This window comes from Hibiscus syriacus, unplaced genomic scaffold (genome assembly GCF_006381635.1).
Source record: "Hibiscus syriacus cultivar Baekdansim isolate YM2019G1 unplaced genomic scaffold, ASM638163v2 tig00110280_pilon, whole genome shotgun sequence".
NCBI classification, from domain to species: Eukaryota; Viridiplantae; Streptophyta; class Magnoliopsida; order Malvales; family Malvaceae; genus Hibiscus; species Hibiscus syriacus.
In genome coordinates, this window is record NW_024062660.1 from 355,737 (window position 1) to 378,841 (window position 23,105).

The following is a 23,105-nucleotide window of genomic DNA, read 5'->3' on the forward strand; positions in this document are numbered from 1 at the left end:
GTTAGAAAATGAGCTACTTTGGTACATATTCAGAAGAATGTCAATCGATGTTTTTTTTTGGTGGTGATTTATGAATATCGAGAAAACAACAAAAAAATTTTAAAAATTTCTAAAACAACAGGGACTAGAAGCAAAATAAACCAAAAGAACATTGACCTTAAAAATCCATACGCGATCCTCCTCCTAGGCAATTCGTGTAGTAATTAACAAAATCATCAAGGATAATCAAGTCAATTGGTCTCCAATACCTCAAAAATACCCCCAAAATTCAACGAAACACTTCACCTGAGCCCAACATTCACCTTTACTTTTGTCAACACAAGAGAGTGAGATCTTCACACAAGAATCCCAATAGGAAACCCTATTCTTCTAATTGATTTGAATTGAGAGCTTAATAAGGATGAGCGATTTCAATCTCGCTCTGGTAATCGTCGCCATAGTCGTTTGTGTATGTTCCTTCTCAATGTACCTCCTCGTTAATTTTCAGCCCGGATGACGCTAACCAAGCCTATTTCCCTAAATTCGTGTTGTTTTCGGGGCTCCGTCGCCGCCATTTCCCATACTCATGTTACCGGCTGATGTTGCCAACCGGCAGGCATGTAGGCACGCGATATACAACGGCGCGTGTAATCTCACCTTGCCTATGAAAGATCTCTGGCTCGCCATTTATATCGTAGATGCCGTGCTCGTTTTCTTTGTAATCCCGTTTGCCATGTTCTTCTACGAAGGAGACCAGGATAAGTATGTTTCTAGGACTACGATTGTTAAAATTATTGATTATATTGATGCATTGCTCTACTCTTAATTTTTATTTTCTTTATTTGGTTTTGATTGCAGGAGTGTTGGCAAACGGATAAAGAGTGCGTTGCTATGGGTCGTGACAACTGCAATAGTTTGTGCACTCCTTCTTGGCATACTATATGGGTTATCCTTTTTCCCCTTTTCTTTAATTTCTTTGGCATTTCTCTTTAATTGAAAAGTTGTTGCGAGCCATGGAAGTATTGAGCTTGATGTTAATTTAGGAATAGGACCATGATATTGATCACTGGAATACTCGGTTAATGTTTTGAATATAAATTTGATTAAGGTGCTTTTACAATTTGTTGTACATTTCTTGAAGGTTTGTTTGTGTACTTTCGGATTTTATCATAGTAGTCACTACTCCTAGTCATACCCATGATTTTATCATTTTGAATGGTATCAGGGCTAGTTGGAAAGGTTGATTTTACAGTTAGGCACCTGTCTTCTGCCACTACTAATTTCCCCAGTAATTGGGATTTCACTAGCAGTCAGCCATGTTGGTGGAGCTGGTGCACGAGCGGTTAGTAATTCATTTATCCATATAAATTGCAAATTGCAATGGACCCTTTATTCTGTATAATATTCTTTTTTATCTCATGATTTTATGTTCTTTTCATCATTTTTCTTTTCATTACAGTGCTCTGCATATACTGCTAGTGCTTCATCGGAGAAACATGGACCATGCGCATACATTTCCAGAATATGTGTGCTCTTGCTACAATTGTCGGATCTGTTTTTTCTCAGTAAGTTTCTTGCAAATTTGAGTATGCTATTCTTATGTTTGGAATTTGGATAGCAGTTTCTAGCTTGTAATGTTCTATGTTTTGTTAGAATATATTGCTTACATCTTGAAATTTTTGGTCAGATATTTGGTGGTGTAGGGCATTGCTTGTTGCCTCTTGGGCTTATCGCATCATTTACACGCCGTCCAAAAGCTGTTATCACTCGCTCACAGTATATTAAGGTGCTAATTAATTGCTTACGATGCTTCCAAACTGCCATTGAAAGCACGCAATGCTGTAGGAAGATAGTATTGATTCACATTGGATTGTAATTGATCTTGTAGGAAGCAACTGAACTTGGTAAAAGGCAAGAGAACTGAGAAAGCAGCTGATGCACTTCATCAGGAAGAAAGAAGTGGTTCTAAGGGTCGAAAGTGGCGTAAAATGTTAAGTCTGTGGAAAAGGTCTATTCAAAATTCTTTCATATAATTTTTCATTGATTATATTTTGTGACATCATTTGTAGATCACTCTAGTTCTAATGTATATTTTATTGAGTTTTCCTATTACACTTAAAGACTATTTTTTTCAACAATTGACTTGTATTATAATAGTATTATTCTCAGATAAGTTATATTTTGACCATGATATTAACTTGCGGCAGTTTCTTGTTGTGTTTCTCAGTGAAGAGTTGAAGTTAATTATTGAGCATTGTTTTTTAGGGGATGATAAAATAGCCATCTAGTGGTCTTTTCACATATGTGCATTGTTCATTATCCATGGCTAATTTATTGTTATTTATTGATTAAATCAGGAATTACTTCTGCTGGAAGAAGAGTAAAGCTACTGGAAGAGATGTACCCTCAAGGAGAAAAGGTATCTAATTTGACTTGCTCGACTTCAAGTGCATGGCACTTGGTTATGGTCCCATCCCCCTCTGCCAGTATTAACTCCCTTCCCATGACATGTCAGGCTGAAACATCCTGGGCCTTGACTGTTCTTGGATACTTGGCAAAACTTTTGTTGGGAATCCTTGGGTGAGTGCTTAGTTAATTTATTTTGTACCAATATGGCAATAAACTTTTTTTTTAAATTCCCAAGTTTGTATTGTTGTGAATTAGCAATTGAGTTTGGATATTTCTTGCAGTTATGGAGGATAGTGCTTAATGTAAAATAAGCATATTACAGGATATTTTGAACTGTGAGCTTGATTTATGGGTGAAATAGAAATAAAATTGCTGCTATTCTTAGTTTAAGGGATCACAATAAACTTGTTTAAGTCTATTTAAATCTGTTAAATTGATGATATTGGCCCTCGACTAAAGGAGCCTATCTAACCTGCAATTTGCCCTGCCTTTGTTAGGTTAATTGTTTCAGTGGCTTGGGTTGCTCATATTGTCATACCTTCTGATTGATCCACCTCTTTCTCCCTTCCTGAATGAGATTTTTATCAAGCTGGATGATATATGGGGTAAATTGTAAACCCTGTTTGAGTTTATATCTTTCTATCTTGCTTCTTTTAAAATTTAATATATATATATATATTTTGTCAGGTCTTCTGGGTACAGCAGCATTTGCATTCTTTTGCTTCTACCTTCTTGCCGTGATTGCTGGTGCAATGATGCTTGGTCTCAGATTAGTTTTCATTACTATCCATCCTATGAAGTAATGGATTTCATGTCGATGACATTTTGTTTAATTTTCTATCATTGAGAAAATCAACAGCTGACTATATATGTTTAATGAACTTACGTAGGTGGGGAGCTACTCTAATGAACCTTTTCTGTTCATGTGGGACTTATTCTTTTGTGCTCTATAAGGTTGGTGACTCGGCTCTTTTATTCAATCTTGTTTCCATGTTATCTCAAGGCACCTGCTATTAGATCATTGTTGAAATTGTATCTCTATGTTTTTGCTTGGTAATTGAAAATATATTAGAGAATTACATGCTGTTATATAAAGGGAGCTTGTTGTCAACATTATCTGATGGGAATGTTGTCCGTTTTTGCAACTTCAGTGTCATACAGTTCTGTTCTACAGCATTTGGGTACTATGCTCGGCAACCGCTGCCCAGGAAATATTCGGCCATACACTGCAATCTCTTCGTGGAATAAATATTGTACAAAGTGAGTATATACTGTTTTCAAATAACTGTTTTACTGTGACCAGACTTGTATGTATTTAATCGTATTCTACTGATGTTTGAATTGCCGTTACAGGTACAATGTATTTCAAATTGCGTTCATCATTCTAGCTGGGTTGACCTTCGTTTATTATATTGCATTTGTAAGTTTCAGCTACCTCTACATTTCTCTCTTTTTCATTTTTCTGAGGATTTGCCTGCTTGTGCTCACTAGATTTCAAGATTTGGTTCTAACTTCTTTTCTGTTTGGAAATTTCAGGGTGGAGGAGAAAAAAGCCTAGCGGTAAATTCCAACTTTCATCTTAAGAAGGTTTTCCGTGGAAGATGAGGTTCGTTTATTATATTGCATTTGTAAGTTTCAGCTACCTCTACATTTCTCTTTTTCATTTTTCTGAGGATTTGCCTGCTTGTGCTCACTAGATTTCAAGATTTGGTTTCTAACTTCTTTTCTGTTTGGAAATTTCAGGGGTGGAGGAGAAAAAAGCCTAGCGGTAAATTCCAACTTTCATCTTAAGAAGGTTTTCCGTGGAAGATGAGGCATCCTCTCGGGCCATCAGAATTCTCTGTTTATCATCCTTACTGGAGTGTGTTTCGTTATGCGCGGATGACAACAACCTGGTCTTGCCATAATGTGGAACGTTTAAAGAGATAGGTAAGTCTGGTCCGATTTTAAATTCAGTTGCCTGAAGTAGGAGTATGAGAGTTCTGCTACTGCTTGTCTTAATGATTGATTTCCTCGCCTTTGTATGTATTTGCTATTTTTATTTGATTAATGCTTACACATTTTGGCTTGGGCATGTAATTTGAGGTATCCTTGAGAGTTGATTCATGAGAACTGGGTTTTGTCGAACTCGTTTCATGTAATTGTAACCTTTCTGGAGAACAAAAATCGTTAAAAGAGCAAATTTATTGTTTTGTCGGAATCATACAAAAATTCTCCGATAGTGTGCTTGGGATTCGAATCTTGATGTTATGAATGGAGAAGATTGGATTGTGAGAATTGTTTTGATTCGGATTAGTCAATCCGAGTCCAGTAATTCTACCAAAAAGAATATGATTTCAGGTAAAATAGTTCAAATCATTTAGAAACGAATGTTACCATTCTTAGGTTTTGCTTGCTACCATTAATGGATTAATGGCAACAAATCTACGCTTATTTTCTTGTTCGCTTCGTTTCGTCCAACTCGTATCAATGTGTTGTCTGGGTTGGTACAAAATTTTGATCTTTTAAATCAGCATTTTATATTTTCCCTTAACTTTTATTTCTTATAATCATACTTGTAAATGAACTATAAACATTGAACTTAGTTCAAATTAATTAATAATTTCAAAATTTAACTTTTACGTAAACATATTTATAAGTATGTAATCGAGGTACATTTTTAGAACTAATATTTAATTTTTATGTAAATATTATAGGCATGCAATTGGGTTGTATTTGCGTAATATATATCCAGCTGCCTTCATTGGTTGCTGTACTATTATCAATATTGGTTGCTCCAGTATTATCAATAAGCAGGATAGACGTAATGTTTTATGTTGGAGGTGAATTTATAAAGTTTTAGAGACAAAAATAGATTGTCAATGTAAAATATAAAATATATATAAATATTTAAAATTTTCAAGAGGTAATTGTTCCCACCAATCCCATTCAGTTCATCCCTGCTGAAGAGTTCGTGCATTTGTTCCTCGTTCACCGATGGAGAGTACTTACACAAGTCATCTCCGATGAGCCGCGAAGATCAGATCAAAAGCGACACAGTGCCCATGGTTTGTTACCTGATGAACTATCAATCAAAGGTATTCAACTATTCAATGTCTACTTGGCCAAAAAAGAAGAGTTATTGAAACCAAGCTAGTCAATTCTAACTTACTTTGAAAATCTGATCCTATCACCTTGAATCTAAATCCGTTTAAACTAAAATTGACCAGAAAAAAAATGAACTAAACTTATCTACCCTGAACATAAAATTAACATGAATTCGAAACATGAACTGTTTGAATCAGAAACCACAGTGACCCAATTCGAAATATAAAAAATATGATTAAGATTCATTTACACAAAGTAAAACATCAATGTACATTTAAGGTATTATACCTTGGTTGCTGGAAGTGGTGTGGGTGGACCAAGCATGTTTGAAGAGGGTCTCTGTCTTGTTGCAGTCTCTCAGTTCTATTTGTCTTATGTTTGTTTTGGTTTGATTCCTGTTGTTGGGTTCAATTCATGTCAATGGATGGTTAAGAGGCAGCCGTAAGTAATAACCACTTAATTCATCATGCAAAAGGAAAACCTTTTTTTGCCTCATTTACTTCATAAATAATTATAGCCCCAAATGCTCTGTTTACCACCAAATTTATATGGGTAAAAGCAAGGCTCCATTAAAATCTAGAAAAATAAGATCATATTTCTTTACTAATGTACCCAAATTATGAAGCTTTAGAATTGATTTATATTACGATTAAAAATAAATTGATTTATATGATACATGTAATTATATTTTTATTTATTTACGTATTATTAGGGGTGAGCGTTTGATTGAGCCTAGTCAAAAAAGTGAGTTATTCGAGTTGACGAGTCCTATTTTACAACTCAAAGTTACTTGAAATTTTTCGAATCGAGTCAAATCAAATTTTAGAGTTTTTGTTTGAATTTAATTTTAAATATTTTATAATATTATGAAATTATTCAATTCCAGTTTAAATGGTTTCTATAACCATATACAATACATATATATTTCTTCATATTTTTTTCATATGGAATATACATATATTATACATAATCGAGAGACTCAACTCAAACGTGAAAATCAATTCATTAATTATTAAAAATTTTGAGCTATTTGAGTTATATTTTACAATACATTTGAACTTAAAAAATTTTCGAGTCTAATTTATAAAATTACAGTTTAAAATCAATTTGAAAAAAAAATTAATTTTTCAAATCAAGTCTAATTTTATTTAGCCATACGTATTACTGATTTTAAAGCTCAACGCATAATTTATTTCAGTGCATAAATCTAAAAAGTAGATTAAAATAATAAAAATTCGAATTACGTTAGATGAAAAAGCTGCTATATCTCTCTTAGAAGTACAAACTATTTATAGATATGATAGTGACACGTATATAGGCCTTTTTTTTCTTTTAGTATTTTTGGCTAATTTTGTAATCATGTGTGTTTTTATGATTACAATTATTTTGGTATTTTTTTTAAAAATATTTTAATTTTAAATATTTAATTTTAAGATAAATAATTATTCATAGATGAGAATTATTCGTCAACAAATGACTAACGCTCTAAAATAGATATATTTTTATCTTGAAATGAAATGTTGAGGTTCAGAATACTTTTTTTTTTAAATAAGAATTAAAGTGACTATTTAATCCAATATTAAGGTCTTTTTGTCCTAAAATAAAAAATCTAGAGTTTAAATGTTCGAAAAAAATAAAAATAAAAATTATTATTTAATCAAACATTAAAAATATTTTTAACATTTTATCTAATTTTATCTACATATTTTCTTATAAAATTTATTTTTAAAAAAACATAAACAAATGTTTAATTTAATCATCGAATTCATATTCAATCTATAACTTTGTTTATTTCTCATTCAAAAGACCTATGAAAAATAATAGAGATGAAGTATTTTTTTATGCCTTCCCTGTTCCAGGGTTTTACCTCAAGTAATATGGATTGGTTCGTGGTTTTGGTAGGTGAGTATCTCAGTGGGGGATTTTCTACATAAACAAAAACTTAAATACGAGACCATGTTTAAACGAAATCAGGATGCTTACCACTTAAATCAAATTGTATAAATGATCATAAATTGTTATTATTTTTTAGTAAAATATACAAATGATTCTCCAATTATAGGATGTTACTTTGTTGAGTTATCTGATTATTAAAAGTCACAAAATGGTCACTCGACTATTTATATGTTCTAAACTCGTTCTTTTCCGTTAAAAACTTACGCCTGAGCTGGACATCAGATGGCCATTTTATATCTCTAGAGTCAGATGGCCATCTACTGACTCATCACAACAAGTCCAATTATTGAATGATCATTTGTAACTTTTAATAGTCAGAGATTCGAAAAGAATACTCTATAGTTAGAGACCATTTGTATATTTTACCTTATCTTTTTATAATTATTGACATTTGATGGCGAATGATTGCCATTACTTTTTTTCTTCACCTTTATATGCTTAATAAAGAGGGATTGCTGCCTATGGCTATGAAACATCCAATAAAAATACACTCAATTCCCACTCCCACCACCATCCATTAAACTCTCAAGAATCAAACCAAAAAAACGCAAGACAAATACAACAGCTTTTGTCTGAAACAAAAGCTCAGGACAGCAACATGTTTGGTCCAGGCAGACCTGTCTTCGTTCTCTTTGGATCTTCCATCGTTCAGTTCAGCTTCAGCAACCAAGGTTGGGGTGCCATTCTTGCTCATACTTTCGCTCGCAAGGTATTATATGATATAAGTTGTAGTTCTTTTGCATTTATAAGTTTTCTGGGTTTAATATTTAAGCACAAATGAGAGTGATTTCATTGATACCCAGACTTGGTTTCAGATTAAAAAAGCTTTGGGTTTGATGAAACAGAAAATAGATTCACACCTTTAGCGTTTTCTCAAAAGGTTTTGAGCATCAATTTTCTTTTAAGCAAGAAGATGATCCTTGTACGTAGATTCCAATTAGCACAAAATTTTCTTTCAAGGAAGAAGACGATTCCTTTTACTCAAAGTGATGATAAAAACCACTCACATTTAATATTAAGTATTGATGATATTTCAAAGAACAGCACCATGCACTTGATAGATAAAGATAAATTGTTACCAACAGTTGTAGAACCAATTCTAACTAGGGCTGTTCAAAATATTTCACTCGGTTTATCTAATCCGTCGACCTACCGACTTGAATTCAAAAAAACTGGGTAAACTTTTTAAAAAGTTACCCGGATAAGTCGGGTATCCGACCCATAATTTTTTCTGAATAATTAGGTTGGACCTAGGTTGAAATCTTTTTATAACCGGGTATCCAACTCAACCCGATAGTATTAATATATATATATATATATTAATTTTAAATTATATTTTTATTTTAGGTTTTTAATTTTTACTTTAAAATTAAATTTTAATCAATCAATTTTTCTAATTTTGTATATGTACTTTTAAATTTTAAATTCTTTTAAAAAAATTATTAATTGTCAATATGAGAATTGAAGGAAACATCACGATCGATATTAACATTTTAATATTTTCTTTTGGAAATAAATTTAATATATATGTTCAAATATTATCTTTAAAACTAACTTTAAATCACTAATTTTGTGTATCGATTATATATATGAAAATTTAAATTTTATGTGTTTCATACGTAGATTTTTTTAAAATTAGATTAAAAAAATGAAAAAAAATATATGAATCGAGTACTTGTGACCTAAAAGTATGGATACTCAAATTTAACAGATCAGAATACAAATCAATAAATATACTATTCGAAGAATCGGATATCGATTTTAAACAACCCTATCTATCCACACAAAAATTGTTTAGTGGGATTGGATAAAAAGTTGTTCCATTTGTAAATGATTTGGTGTCATTGCTTTTTCTTATGTCAACTTTTAGCCTTTCAACAAGGAAAAGGGCCTCCATTATTTGCATCCGAATATGTATAGTTATTTAAGAAAGAAAAATAAAATATGCATAGTCGATTCTTAATATATATATTTATAAATATTAAATTTTTTCATGTTAAATTATCAAAAATAAATAAATAAATTCGAAAGTTAATAAATATATTTATTATATTGAAATTCTTTGAGATATATGGTAAGCTTAACTATTTGTAATTGGAGATAGGCAGACATAATACTGAGAGGGTATGCAGGATGGAACTCAAGGCGTGCTCTAGAGGTTCTACATCAAGTTTTCCCACAGGTATAGTATTTTTTTCTAGCCTAAATTGCATCATATACCACTAAACTTTAGGTTGTATATCATTTATATCACTAGACTTTTAATTTTTTCAGTTATAACATCGTACTTTGGTTTTAACTTCAATTATGCTATTGGAACATTAAAATTCAAATGGTGTGATGACATGGATAAAACGATATGGTTTTGGTGCTGCTATTGGTGTCGAAAATGAGGTCGTTTTAGGCATTGAACTTTAGGAGTGTATCAATTTTGCCATTAAACTTTTAAATAGTTCCATTTTGACGCTGCACTTTTCCGACTGTCGATGGCAACCAATTAATGGTCTTCCTTCGTGACCGGTCAATACCAAAATATTCTATTCACCCATCTTTCTTCTTCTAGGATTGATTTTTTCATGAAACCCACTCAAAATCAATGGAACTATAAACGAAAATCTACCATTTTAGGGATTTGATGACTTCATAGATTTGAGGGATTTGGGGTGTTTCTTTTGAAAATCAAAACGGTGAGAAGCGTTATTTCAAGAAGGCAATCGACATACCTCATAACTAGTCTCATCGGACGGTCATCAGAAGAGATCGAAGTATTAACACGTCAACTTTTAAATGAATTTTCATCGATTTTGAGTAGAATTCAATTTTAAATCAATCCTAGGGGAAGAAAAGGGAGTGAAATGTGAATGTTTTGATATATTGTCTCGAAAAACGACCAATGATTTGCTGCCAACGAACGGTAAAAAATACAATGCCCAAAATGAACTATTTAAAAGTTTTGTGGCAAAATCAATGTACTTCTAAAGTTCAGTGCCTAGAACGACATTGTTTTGGGCATCAATAGTCATCACCAAAACGACGTTGTTTTGTCCATGTCACCACAATGAAGGAAGTATCTGTCCACATTATCGTCCTGCTAAAATTTAACGATTCAGTGACATAATTGAAGTAAAAATTAAAGTTTAATATTATAATGGAGAAATTGAAAGTTCTAGACAGTCTAAAATTCATTGGTATTTGGTATAAGTTACCTTTTTATGGCTGAATTGATATGTATTTTGACCTTTTATTCTCAAATATCTTAAAACAAATTTGCTTAATTAACATATGTTGTTACTTATTTCAATTACATGGATGAAGGATGGTGTTATTCAACCTTCATTGTGATAGTTTACTTTGGTGGCAATGACTCAATTGAACCCCATCCATCTGGCCTTGGCCCCCATGTACCTCTCCCTGAATTTATTGACAACATGAAGAAGATTGCCTTGCATCTCAAGGTACTTTATTATTATAATTATAGTAAGTAAATCCCTTAAAATATGATATAATTATCTGAACTTTGAAAACGTTTGAGTCTTGGTTCATTGGTAAAACCATGGGGACTGAGTCACTTATGATTTGATCATCAGGGCCTATCGGAGAAGATTCGAGTGATGTTTCTCAGTACTCCACCGGTGAACGAGGAACAAATACGTGAAGTATAGGTATTACAAGTCGAACCAACGAAGGCAGCCGGCTTTATTCCGAGGCTTGTTTACAGCTATGCCGAGAACTAGGTATAAAATGTGTTGATCTTTGGACTGCATTCCGGAAAAGAGATGACTGGATGACTACTTGCTTCACGTAAGTTTCTTTCTTATTGTTTTGCGATGGATTACTCGTCGTTATCCGTAACAAATCGGTTCATGTGGACACTAGAGACGGCATCCATTTCTCCTCCGAGGGGAGCGAGTTGGTGGCCAAAGAGATCTTGAAAGCCATGGAAGAGGCTGGTTGGGAACCGAGTTTATGCTGCAACTCAATGCCAACTGAGTTTGACCAAGACTTGGTCTATGATCTTGTAACTCAAGATGGCGAGTCCATAAACGTTTCAGATCTTCAAAACCACAGCTAGTAAAATAGGGTCAATGTATTGAATTTTAGAAGTCTGAAAGTGGAGGGATTGAGGACATAATTAGACCTTCAATTTATTTTAGTTTTTGTTGAGAATAAAAAATGATTGAATACAGCTTCTATTTGATTAATATACGAGTGAAATATAGTTAAATATTTTATTTAATATTTTAAATATTCAACTTCTGTTCTATCTTTTAATTTATTAAATATGATGTCGATATATATATTTTTCTACGGAAAGTAAATTTTGACAATATATTTTTTATAATAAAGATTTTATTAAATTTATTCTACAGAAGGTAAATTTTGTCCCAACAATGCTATTGTGGAATCAAATGCGTCAAAATCAGTTTAACACTAGGGATTGGGCATGGGTCGGGTCGACCCGAGAATAATGACTCCTCCACCTGAGACCCAACTCGCACGAAACAAGATTTCGTCCGACTTGATATATACTTAAAAACCCGAATCGACTCGAAATAATAAAAAATATTATTATTTTTCAATAAAGATAGTGACTTAATTGAATATATATATATATATATTGTAATTATTCTTAAATATATAAGATAAATTTATATTTTTTCGGATTGGGTCGAGACGGATATTTTCACCCTAAACTCGAACCTGAACCCAATTTTTTTTTAAAATCTGACCCAATTAAATCGGATTCGGGTCACATACCCATCCCTATTTAACACATTTTAATCCTTAATGGAATCTAACTTCGATTAAATAATTCATTCAGAAAAAATAATTTAAAAAATACAAGTGTTTAAAAATTATTTTAGAATCTAAATCATTTGTCACGGTGCAAGTAGAACTCTAACGAGGGAGTGACGAGTTTTGTAAAATATAATAAATAATTGAAACTCATTGGCATGACGAGTTATACACAATTATTTTATGGTCCGTATAAAGAGTTACCTTTTTAATATATTTTATGAAAGTTCACGTACACCGCAACAAATGACTTATATCTCAAGATAATTTTCAAACACCTAAAATTTTCAAATTATTTTTCTGCCTATATTATTTTCAAATTTTATCGTTTGAGTTCATGCATCGAATTTGAAAAAAAATATTTAATTTAGAGACTGTAATCAACTTCTCGTCGTTTTTATTACGAAAATTTTCGGATATTCAAACAAAATTATTTAAATTCGAGTTATTTAAGAAGAATAATGTTTTCGGATATACAATCCAGCACCTCTTAAGGAAATCACGGATCCTCCGAACAAGAGTAGACTCGAAGCCTCGACTAATTTACGTAATACACAACTGTTTGAATTCATGATATTTAAGAAAATTAAAATTATATTTTATCATGGAGACCACTTAATAAATATTTTATAACTATTAGTATAATTCACCTTATAATTTTTTTATATCTAACTGTAGATTTATATTTAATGTATTTTTTCACAATTAGGTATCTAATTTTTTATGGTGTATCTAACTCTTTTTGGTATAGTTGGGTATCTATTTTTTTTTTGGAAAATTAGATACATATTAATTTTATACATAATTTTTGAATATGTAATACATATTTTTATTTTTAATTAAATAATAGTAAAATTATAACTATAAACCAATCAGAATTGAAAAGTTAAATTAAGAAAATATCAAAGGATCCAATGCACAAAAGAATTAGGTACGTAATTGATTCATTAAAAAATTTAAAATTTCAATTCAAGGCAACATTTTCAGATGAAAAAAAGGCAAACTTTTTCTTCGAGGCGTTTGCGCATTAATTGCTTTGTACTCTCTGCTTCCCACTTTCAAATGTTGCGCACTACGCAGTGAGCTTGTACACGGTTGATAGTTCATTTTGCCATAATCTATTCTCTGCCCTTTAATTCTTAAAGAGCTTGCGATCTGCAATGGGGGAAACCAAAAGCAAAGCCATTTTACGTTTCCAAAGAATTCAGGGTGTCGCTCCCTTGGAAACGACGACGCTCGATGAGCCTCTCTACCGTGTCGTCCGGCTGCGTTACGATTCCGACGGTGGTCGTTGCGGTGGTGCGCCTGATTTCGCCTGTCTTTCGATTTCAGGGAAGAGAGACAGCGGCAATGAGGTTTCGCGCCATCTGCGGGTCAACTCCTCAACCACCTTTTGGCCGCTTTATCTTACGTCCCCAGAGACGTCGTCATTTTCGCTGCTGGCGCCGTAACCGGAGCCTTTGCTAAAACCGTCACGGCTCCCCTCGATCGCATTAAGCTACTTATGCAGGTTCTTTAATTGGCCTTTCGTTCTCTCCGCCAGCTATGGCGGACACAGGGGACACACTTACCCACTCCTCTTTTTGACTACCTTTTTCTCGTGCCTTTTTCTATTTGGTTAGTTAGTAATAACGAAACAAACAATGCGGTTTAAGCAATAAATTACAATAATTATAAACATTTTAGCATTTCAATTTCGGTTGAATAATCGATTGTTTTATTGAATCCAGAACTGTATTCATTTCCCAGAATTCGATCTTTCTTTTTTACAGACTCATGGGGTGAGAGCTGGGCAAGAGTGCAAAGAAGGCTATTGGTTTCATTGAGGTTGTTCCTGCAATTGATAATTATGGGGTTCAGCTGATTAATGTAGTTGGATTAGATTAAAATTTAAAACTTGCTTACCCTTTTTGAGGATAAATTGCTGGCAATTGTATTGATTGGGAAGGAGGAAGGAATTAAAGGGTACTGGAAAGGCAACCTTCCTCAGGTTTTTCACAGTTCTTACTTATTGAGTTGCAATTGTTCTTGTCCAAAAAAAAATTAGAACTTTAAGGTCTCGGGTTTCCTTTTAAAGCTGAAGATGCAGTTCGAGGAGCTGCCACCAATCTTTGTTAAAATGAATAAAACTTCAAATCAAAATAGAAATTCAAGTTTAGTCCCGGACGAAAACGAGTTTCTATAGTTTTCTCCTAATTTATTTGGATTATGTAATTGATATGAATCATTCAGCTGGGGTGATTCTGATATGGATTTAGTATTAATTGTTTCAGGTGATAAGAGTCATACCTTACAGTGCTGTCCAACTCTTTGCTATGACACTTACAAGGTAATGAAAGAATTTGCATAACCTGATGTTAGCTGATACTTGCTCTGAATCCCTTGAGGGAAAATTGGAAATAGACCATTTGATTTTTCGTTTCCTATTGCATTCTAGAAACTTTTCAAGGGAAAAGACAGCGAGTTATCGGTTTTTGGAAGACTCGCTGCTGGAGCTTGTGCTGGCATGACATCTACCTTTGTGGGGTTCTGCCTGTTATGCTTCAAATGAGACTGGTAATCTTGATTATATTTCCGTTTTGTGTACTCACTATATCGTTATTTTCAGTTGTTTATTTTCCTATAGATAACATATCTGTTAGATGTCCTCAGACTACGTTTAGCTGTGGAACCAGGGTACCGGAAAATGTCTGAGGTATGCTTAACTCTTTCATTGGTTACTAACATGAAGATGACCGTTTTACCGGAAGATGGAACTTTAATTTGATGCTTTCAGATTGCATTGACCATGTTGCGAGAGGAGGGTTTTGCATCCTTTTATTATGGTCTTGGACCTTCTCTCATTGGCATAGCTCCTTATATTGCTGTCAACTTTTGCATATTTGACCTGTGAGTCCGAAAGACACTTCTGTTTGTGATATATCATATGAGACCTTAAACTTTAATCGGGCTTACAAATTCTTATGCTGATAACAGCGTGAATGCAGATGAGAGGTTCACATTACAGCCGAAAGACTCAACCATCGCTACTAACAGCTATAATGTCAGCCACTGCTGCTACTATCACTTGATATCCGTTAGACACAGTGAGAAGACAAATGCAGATGAGAGGTTCACATTACAAATCGGTCTTGGAAGCCATTCCAGGTATGTCAATGTAAAATTTACAATAATCACATCAGTATTTGGAATTTATGACCACAGACTTGAGCACAAAGTTGGAACTGCATTCACTTTCGGTTATGTTCCAACTATAAGTATTTACCATAGCCCGGAATTTCATATTTTACTATTGAATTAAAGTTTCCTTGTTTATTCCTACCGTATAGGAATCATTGAGCGCGATGGGATTATTGGCTTGTACAGAGGTTTTGTTCCCAAAGTATTGAAAAACCTTCCAAATAGCAGGTTCACTTCCATTCTTTCCACATCCATTTTTCATTTCTTTCTTGAAAGTTTTGTTTGATTTGGCGCTATAGATTATCTCGAGGCCTTGGTCATATTATTAGTGCTAATTCTGATACTACCATGACTAAAATCCGGTGTAACTTCTCATGTCGACGTAGTTTTCTAAGATCGATGTAAAGTAGGGAATAGAACCAAAGTAACAGCAGAACATATATTTGGATACCCCCTGGCATTTCTAAGATCGACGTAAAATATAGCTCTCGAGTATAATCGTTTCGGTGACTTCATAGTCAATGTCATCATCATCGCGTATAGATCAACGTCCATTCCAACCATGCAATTGTCTATGGAGTGGATGCTAAATATTCTTGCAGCACAATTGAAACAATTTGTGATTTCAATGACATTTGACACTCTCATTTCATCTGCAGCATTAGTCTTACCACCTTCGACATCGTCAAACGTCTACTTTCGGCTAGTGAGAAAGAGTTTCAGAAAATCGTGGACGAAAATTTCCGGAAAGACAAGGATGAAACGGGTGTTGAAGAATCCCGATCCTCGTGATTTTCCAAGTCACTGTTTTTACAGTGAAGTTGCCGTCGAGCTTTTCTTTTGGAACTCATGAATTTCTCGTTTATATTCGTGCTCGGATGGTTCTCTAGATTGCCAAAGGCTGCAATAGTCGGGTGTTTTGACGTATCTTTATTTTATTAGGAAACCTTATTCAAATCGGAAAAAAATAGGGTGTAACTGTGGTTTTAGTGCCTCCATTAATGATAACTTCCTTCTTAATTGTTATTCAATTATATAGAGTTATGCGAAAATCCAACCAATAATAAATTTACATGGTAGTTGAAGGTTTAAAATTGTATTTTGACGCAACAAAAGAAGTTACTGTTAATCTGAATGTACTAAGGAAATTATAGAAAATAAAAGGGGTCGAATTATAAATTGAAAAAGATGGATTAAACTTCAAATTTTAACATAATAAAGCGACTAAAACCAAATTAGACATTAAAATTTAATCTAGTAAATAAATATTGAGTTGATTACACCCGATATACCTAAACTACACTCATTTTGAATTGGTCGCTAAATTTTAAAATATTCTATTTGTAACACCCACAGACCGATGCGGGTGGTCCGATCCGATCCGGGGTGTCACATTAGGGGCACCGAAAAAAAAAGTAAAATTTATCAATATTCAGAAATAAAATATAATTCAGACTTGAATATAAAATACAATACAACCTACATGCCCCCTAATCACAAGCATCGTACTCTGCAAGCAATGTCGGTGGAACTCCTTTACTGAAGTTGATAGATGCACTGATTTGATCCTTATAACCTGAAATAGTGAGTAACAGAGTGAGCTTTGGGAAGCTCAATAATACAGTACTATCAGATGATGCTGAAGAACATGCATATAATAGGCAAGTATAAAACTTCCTTATCGATCCAAACATCTACAAGTTTTCGGAATGAGATGAGGTTCCATGGATATTTCTTCGAGTAATAGGCATGAAGATTACAGTTCAGAGGAAACATTCAAAGAACCATATCCAGGAGGTCAGAATATGATGTCTAGTGTGTTCCCACAAAACCAGTGAAAATGTGCATATCTTTTTAAATTAGCATTTTAAAACGTATTTTTCATAAGCCATTGTAAAATCCTCCAACCGAACGCCAATATGCAGTTCCTCAGAACTGCATACATAAGGACTTATCCTAGGCCCAAAAGGCGTAGGTGCCAACCTAAGGGAGCACCTTGGGTCCATAAAGTCTTACCCTAGCCGAAACGTAGGTACCCACCTGAAGGGAGTGCCCTCAGGTCCATAAGGTTTTACCCAAAAACACATAGCAGTGGTGTCATCCCTAAAGGAGTGCCTTAGGGTCCATAAGGTCTTACTACTAGACCTATTAGGTCTAGGAGCCCACCCAAGAATCACCTATGGTCCATAAGGAATTACGAGTTGGTACAGAACCTATACAAGGAATTACTAACATCGAATGAACTTGCCAGTGTCTTCAGTCATACCAAAGTCCAGAGTACTCCGTATACAAATAATTTCAATCAATAAATGAAGATATCATAAATCAGAGCAGATATCAGAATAAAAATCAGAGATCAAAACATATATCAAAGTTTAGGACATAAATCAGAGGTCAAACTGTATTTCAGATAACAGAGACATACTTTTAAAATCAAAGAAAACATTCGTGTGATCAGGGAACACACTAGAGGTTCCAGATATTATTCGGAGATGATTGGTATTTATCAGATAGAGAGTCATGAACTTCTATAAAGTGATTAAATTCAGAAACTAGATCCCCATAAAAGGGTTTGATAGTTGGCAGATTCATCAGTTATTCAGAACTTAATTTATCAGGATCATATAGTATTCGGATATTTCCGGAGGCACAATGTAATTAGAAATGTATTCAGAATCCTTTGTATCAGAGTTATTTATATTTTCAGATATGACAGGAGTAATTCCATTATCAAGGAAACTATAGGCATTTTTGGCATTAGGTTCTTGGAGAATTCATAGTGATTTGAGCTAATAAAGGAAAAAAAAATTCAGGGCATTGGCGATTTGTGTTGATCTATCGGAATATCAAGTTAACTCGAACTGTACAAGTCTCATCAATGATATCTGTCAACAAATCAAATCATTGCACTTCCAGAGTATTCACTTTTTAATACAGATAATTCTTATCAAATTGATCATCTTCAGAATCATCGTGGAATGGATCTCAGGGAGACGAACAGATATTCCGATGGTCTTTATTTCATTTCTACATTGCAACGATATCACGGAATGTCGATGTGCTTGATTCATGATTCAAAACCCTTATGGTCGGTACAATATATATATATATATATATAAGATCATCGGTGTTTCCAGACTTATCCAAGTTATTCACTTAATTCAAGGTCATCGGGGTACTTAATTCAATTAGTATTCACGTTTATCCCAGTCGCTTAGGAGTTTTCTGAGTAATTCTGTCGTTTCCGTAAATTCGATTGCATACATTACTTCCATTCAGTTTAACTTGATCATAATATAAGTTTTCAGGTCGTCTCCCTTATCATTGTCATCCATAGTTCTTTTTACACTTTAAAAGTATCATCGTTATTTTATTCAATTCTGTCAGTGTCATTACCTCGGATAACTTAGGCTTGAAAGTATTCTAGTTCCTTTAGAGTTCAGAGTACTTTGTTCATTTGATCATTGGAGGTTATTTTCACTACTAGGGGATGTCTTGGTCCTTTTACAGTATAAGACCATTTTCGTAATTTTACCCTATAGTGCTATTTTTAGTAATTTCATATCCAAATATTTCCAACATTTAATCTTTAACGAGATTAATCAGAATTTACGTGTTCTGAGATTGATTGAATCTTTGAACTGAGATTTGTTTCTGATCGGTTTACCAATTTCTTTTACAAGCCGTCTAAGTCTTATACGGTGTTCCGTCTTTATTCCAATTTCCGTCCGAGTCCAAAGATAATTAACTACACCCTAATGGAGTAATCATTTCCATTTATGCATTTACTGTTTGTCAGTGGGTTCCGAAAGCATACAAAAAGTAGTAGAGTATTACCTAGGTTTTTGTGCCATATCGATCCACAATTTAAACTCCATTCGATCATTTTCAAACTTTAATTCAATGTCCAATACTTCCTCAGATACATAGCAAACGAATTTACGTCAGAAACTGAACTTAAATGAGAAACCAACTTGAATTCGAAGATAGAACATTGAAAAATAGCTTATCGGGTGCGAATTTAGCAAAACAAACTTTGGATTCAGACTCAAGAAGTCGAAAAACATAAAATAGGGCTTTTTGAAAAATTTGACTTTTTCGGTCAAAGTCAACATCTAACGGTCAGATAGGTCAAAGTCAACGGTCAATGGTCAACGAGTTAACTCAATAAAAATCAACGAGTTGAGTCAGTGGGTTGACTTTGTGATTGGACTGGACCATGCGGGTCGGATCAGGCGGGTCAACCTGGTTTGGGTCGGTTCAGATCGGTCCAAACCGACTGGGCCGGTTCTAGAAGAAACCAGAGTAGGGAAACGAGCTCCACATGCACTGTCGGTGCGTACGACAACGACAGAGGTCTTGGTGGTCGACCGATTTTTTCTACGAGCAAACAAACACCAAACAACTCAAAAACAATCCAAATAAATCGACCAAAATCTCAACAATCAACCGGATAAATGAGATCAAGAGTTTACCCAAGACGGAGGATGAAATCGAAGACGGTGCACGACGGCTTCAGTCGGGGTTTGATTGTAATCGCCTAGGGAACACAGTGCTGGAGGCGGGAGGCTAACCGACAGTTGGAACGACCGAGATTTACGAAAAACCGAACGGTTTGGGTGTTTCAACGAGACTTTATGACTTCGATTGGCACCGGTTGACGCTGATTTACGTTGTGGGGTGGTTGGGCTAAGGTCACCGATTGTCGGCAAGCTCGGAGGATTTGATGATTCACTCCAATAACGGTCGAACGGCGAGAATCTGATTAGGCAGATAAGTGGATTAGTGATTGGAAATTTTTTAATTTGGGGATTTATTTGCTCGATAGGAGAGGTGATTTATTTTTCTCTTAATAAGAAAATTGAAAAAAATTAGAGTTAAATCCCTGAACTTCCCACAAATTCCAAAACATAGCTGAAACTTTTAGAAATTATAATTTGATCACTAACTTTTCTCTTATTATCACTTTAATTCGATACTTTAAATTTAATAAATTTTAACCCCTAAATTGGGGTATGACACTATTTACATCCATAAACTACTGGTACTGAAGGAGGAGAGAAATATTTGAAGGCATTGAAAATAGTACTTGATACATGCATGCAAATGCTCTTGCGTGTTCAACTTTGATAAGTAAATGTGGATTTAGCAATCAGGAATAGGGATGGACATGGAACTCACACCCGACGGGTTTCGACTCGATTGGGTCGGATTTTTTTTAAAAAAATTGGATTTGAGTCGGATTTTATATTAAAATTTTTGGAGTCGAGTCGGGGGCTAAAATAATCCTACCCGACCCGCATAGTTAATGAATAATTATTTTTAAATTTTTTTTACTTTCCTATTCCGGCAATTTTTGATTCCAGAGGGCGTGACTTCCAACAATGATTTTAATTATTGTTTTAACACCTTTTAATATTTTTTACGGCTTTTTCCCTCCTTTTTTACGACTATATCATAATAGTGTTTGAATAATAATAATAATAATAATAATAATAATAATAATAATATAATGACAGCTAATTATATACTATAAGGACAAAAGAAAAAGAAAAAAATAATAAAATTTATTCCTCAGTTTGGCTTCCTGTAAACAAGTAAAGCGAGAAAGCTCAGAAAAGCACTAATAGATAGTTTGGTTTTTCACACCACGTGGGTTCCAACAATTATTTTAATTATTTTTTATATTTTAAATAAAAAAATTGTGGGTTTTAAAAAATAAAAAATTTAATTGGATCGGGTCGGGTCGAATTTTTTAAACTATCTATCGGATCGGATCGGTTCGGGTGAAAAACTAATTTCGTCGGATCATGTCACGGGTGAAGGTCCATTCTTTTCGGGTCAGGTCGGATTGACCAAAAACCCGACTCATACCCATCCCTACTCAGGAAGATGTCTCTTTCGAGTTCAAGATCTAATCTATCATACTTCTTGGTACATGACTTGACTTGTCATGATTCTTGTAGGATCTACTTATCATGTTTTAATCTTAAATCTTTAACAATAACAATATCCCTTAATTATTAAAATTATTTAAATTTTACATAGATTAAATAATTTTTTTAAATAATATTAGACAATTATTAAATAGTATATATTCAAAATATTTCAAATTATTTAATCAGTTGATTCAAATCGCTAAAATAATTACAATATAAGTTCAAAATATATGTTGGACGATTATTTTATCAGTTAATTTCACATAGCTTAAGTGTTCTTTTTTAACCAAGGTTACTTAAATTATTATTTTATTAGTTAATTTAAATCAATAAAATAGTTAAAATTTTAAAAGTTAAAATAAATAAATTAAAATATTAAAAATAAAAATAAAAGTCAAAATACCACAAGACTACAATTATGACTATGCACCAAACATAGTTTAGAGTGGTTTATTTTGGTGAACCGTGGACTAATTTTGCACATTACCGACTCTTTCTCCAATTGTTTATTATGGACCGACCGGGTGCTTTAAAACCGGTTTCTATTTGTTGTCTACTATCCTCACATATTGGTCATACCATTTAATTTCTTTTTTTTGTCTTTTTTCTTTTCTATTTGAACCTTAAATATTTTATATTATCTTCATGTCAATTTCGTCACGGAATGTTAACTTATTTTTCAACATATTATTTTTGGTATTTATTTATGAATTACTATTTTATACCTTCACAAATAGAGTTTAAAATAAATATAATATTAAAACTAACTCATAACATTTGTCTAAATGTTAATCTTAGTTGTTAGTTTTTAGAGTATATTAGCTTTTAATGTTTCGATGAAACATTTTTAGTTAAAATGATCAAGTTGAATGAAAATCATTAATTGATTAATGATTAATATATATTATCAATATAATATTTACACATGTATCTAACTATTAACGAACGTGCATGTGTTATATTATATGAGGCAATGAGGTCCTGTTGTCACATCACTTACAATAATGATATATATATATAGATTATTAGTTAACTAATTATTTTATTTTGATAAGCAACTGAAATATTATAGATTAAAATATTATTTTCAATCATTATTATTGAAATTATTGAAAATAACTATGTAAAAATGATATATTTACTATAGAACATTGTTTTGTTGAATCTTTCGACTATTAAAAGTTACAAAAAGATCATTTAGGTATAGACCTGCCAAACTTGACCTGAACTTGAATACCCGAGCTGATTTGTCCGACCCAATACCTGATATTAAGCCGAACATGATAATCAAATTTGATCTGATACCTGACCCAAACCATACCTAATCCAAAATTTAGCGAAACTGAAATCAACCATAACTGAAATTAACCCGAACCGAAAGCAACCCCAACTGAATTTTAACTCGATCCGAAAATAACCCGAACTGAATTTAACCCGACCCGAAAGCAACCCGAACAAATTGAAATTGATAAAAGTTATTTTCAAAAATAAATTAATTTAAATAAAATTGATAATTTATTAAAAATATTAGATTTATAATAAAATAATAAAAAATTTAATAGGAATATAGAAGTAAGAACCTAATTGTAAGATTGAAAACAATATTAAATAAAGTTTACTTATCTTGTTATACAAATATTAGATTTATAATAAAAATAATAGAAAACAACAAAAACAAAAGAATAATATTAGATTTATAATTAAAATAATAAAGTTTACTTATGTTAAGACTAAAATTTAACAAATAAAGTTATGTAT

The 23,105-nt window shown here is 33.0% G+C and overlaps 3 pseudogenes; all 3 read left to right on the plus strand.

Annotated features, from left to right (window-relative positions):
- The first annotated feature begins 254 nt into the window (after positions 1-254).
- On the plus strand, positions 255-4,578 carry LOC120116004 (annotated as a pseudogene).
- Positions 4,579-7,911: 3,333 nt separating this feature from the next.
- LOC120116006 lies at positions 7,912-11,617 on the plus strand (annotated as a pseudogene).
- Positions 11,618-14,560: 2,943 nt separating this feature from the next.
- LOC120116042 lies at positions 14,561-16,317 on the plus strand (annotated as a pseudogene).
- The last annotated feature ends 6,788 nt before the right edge of the window (positions 16,318-23,105 follow it).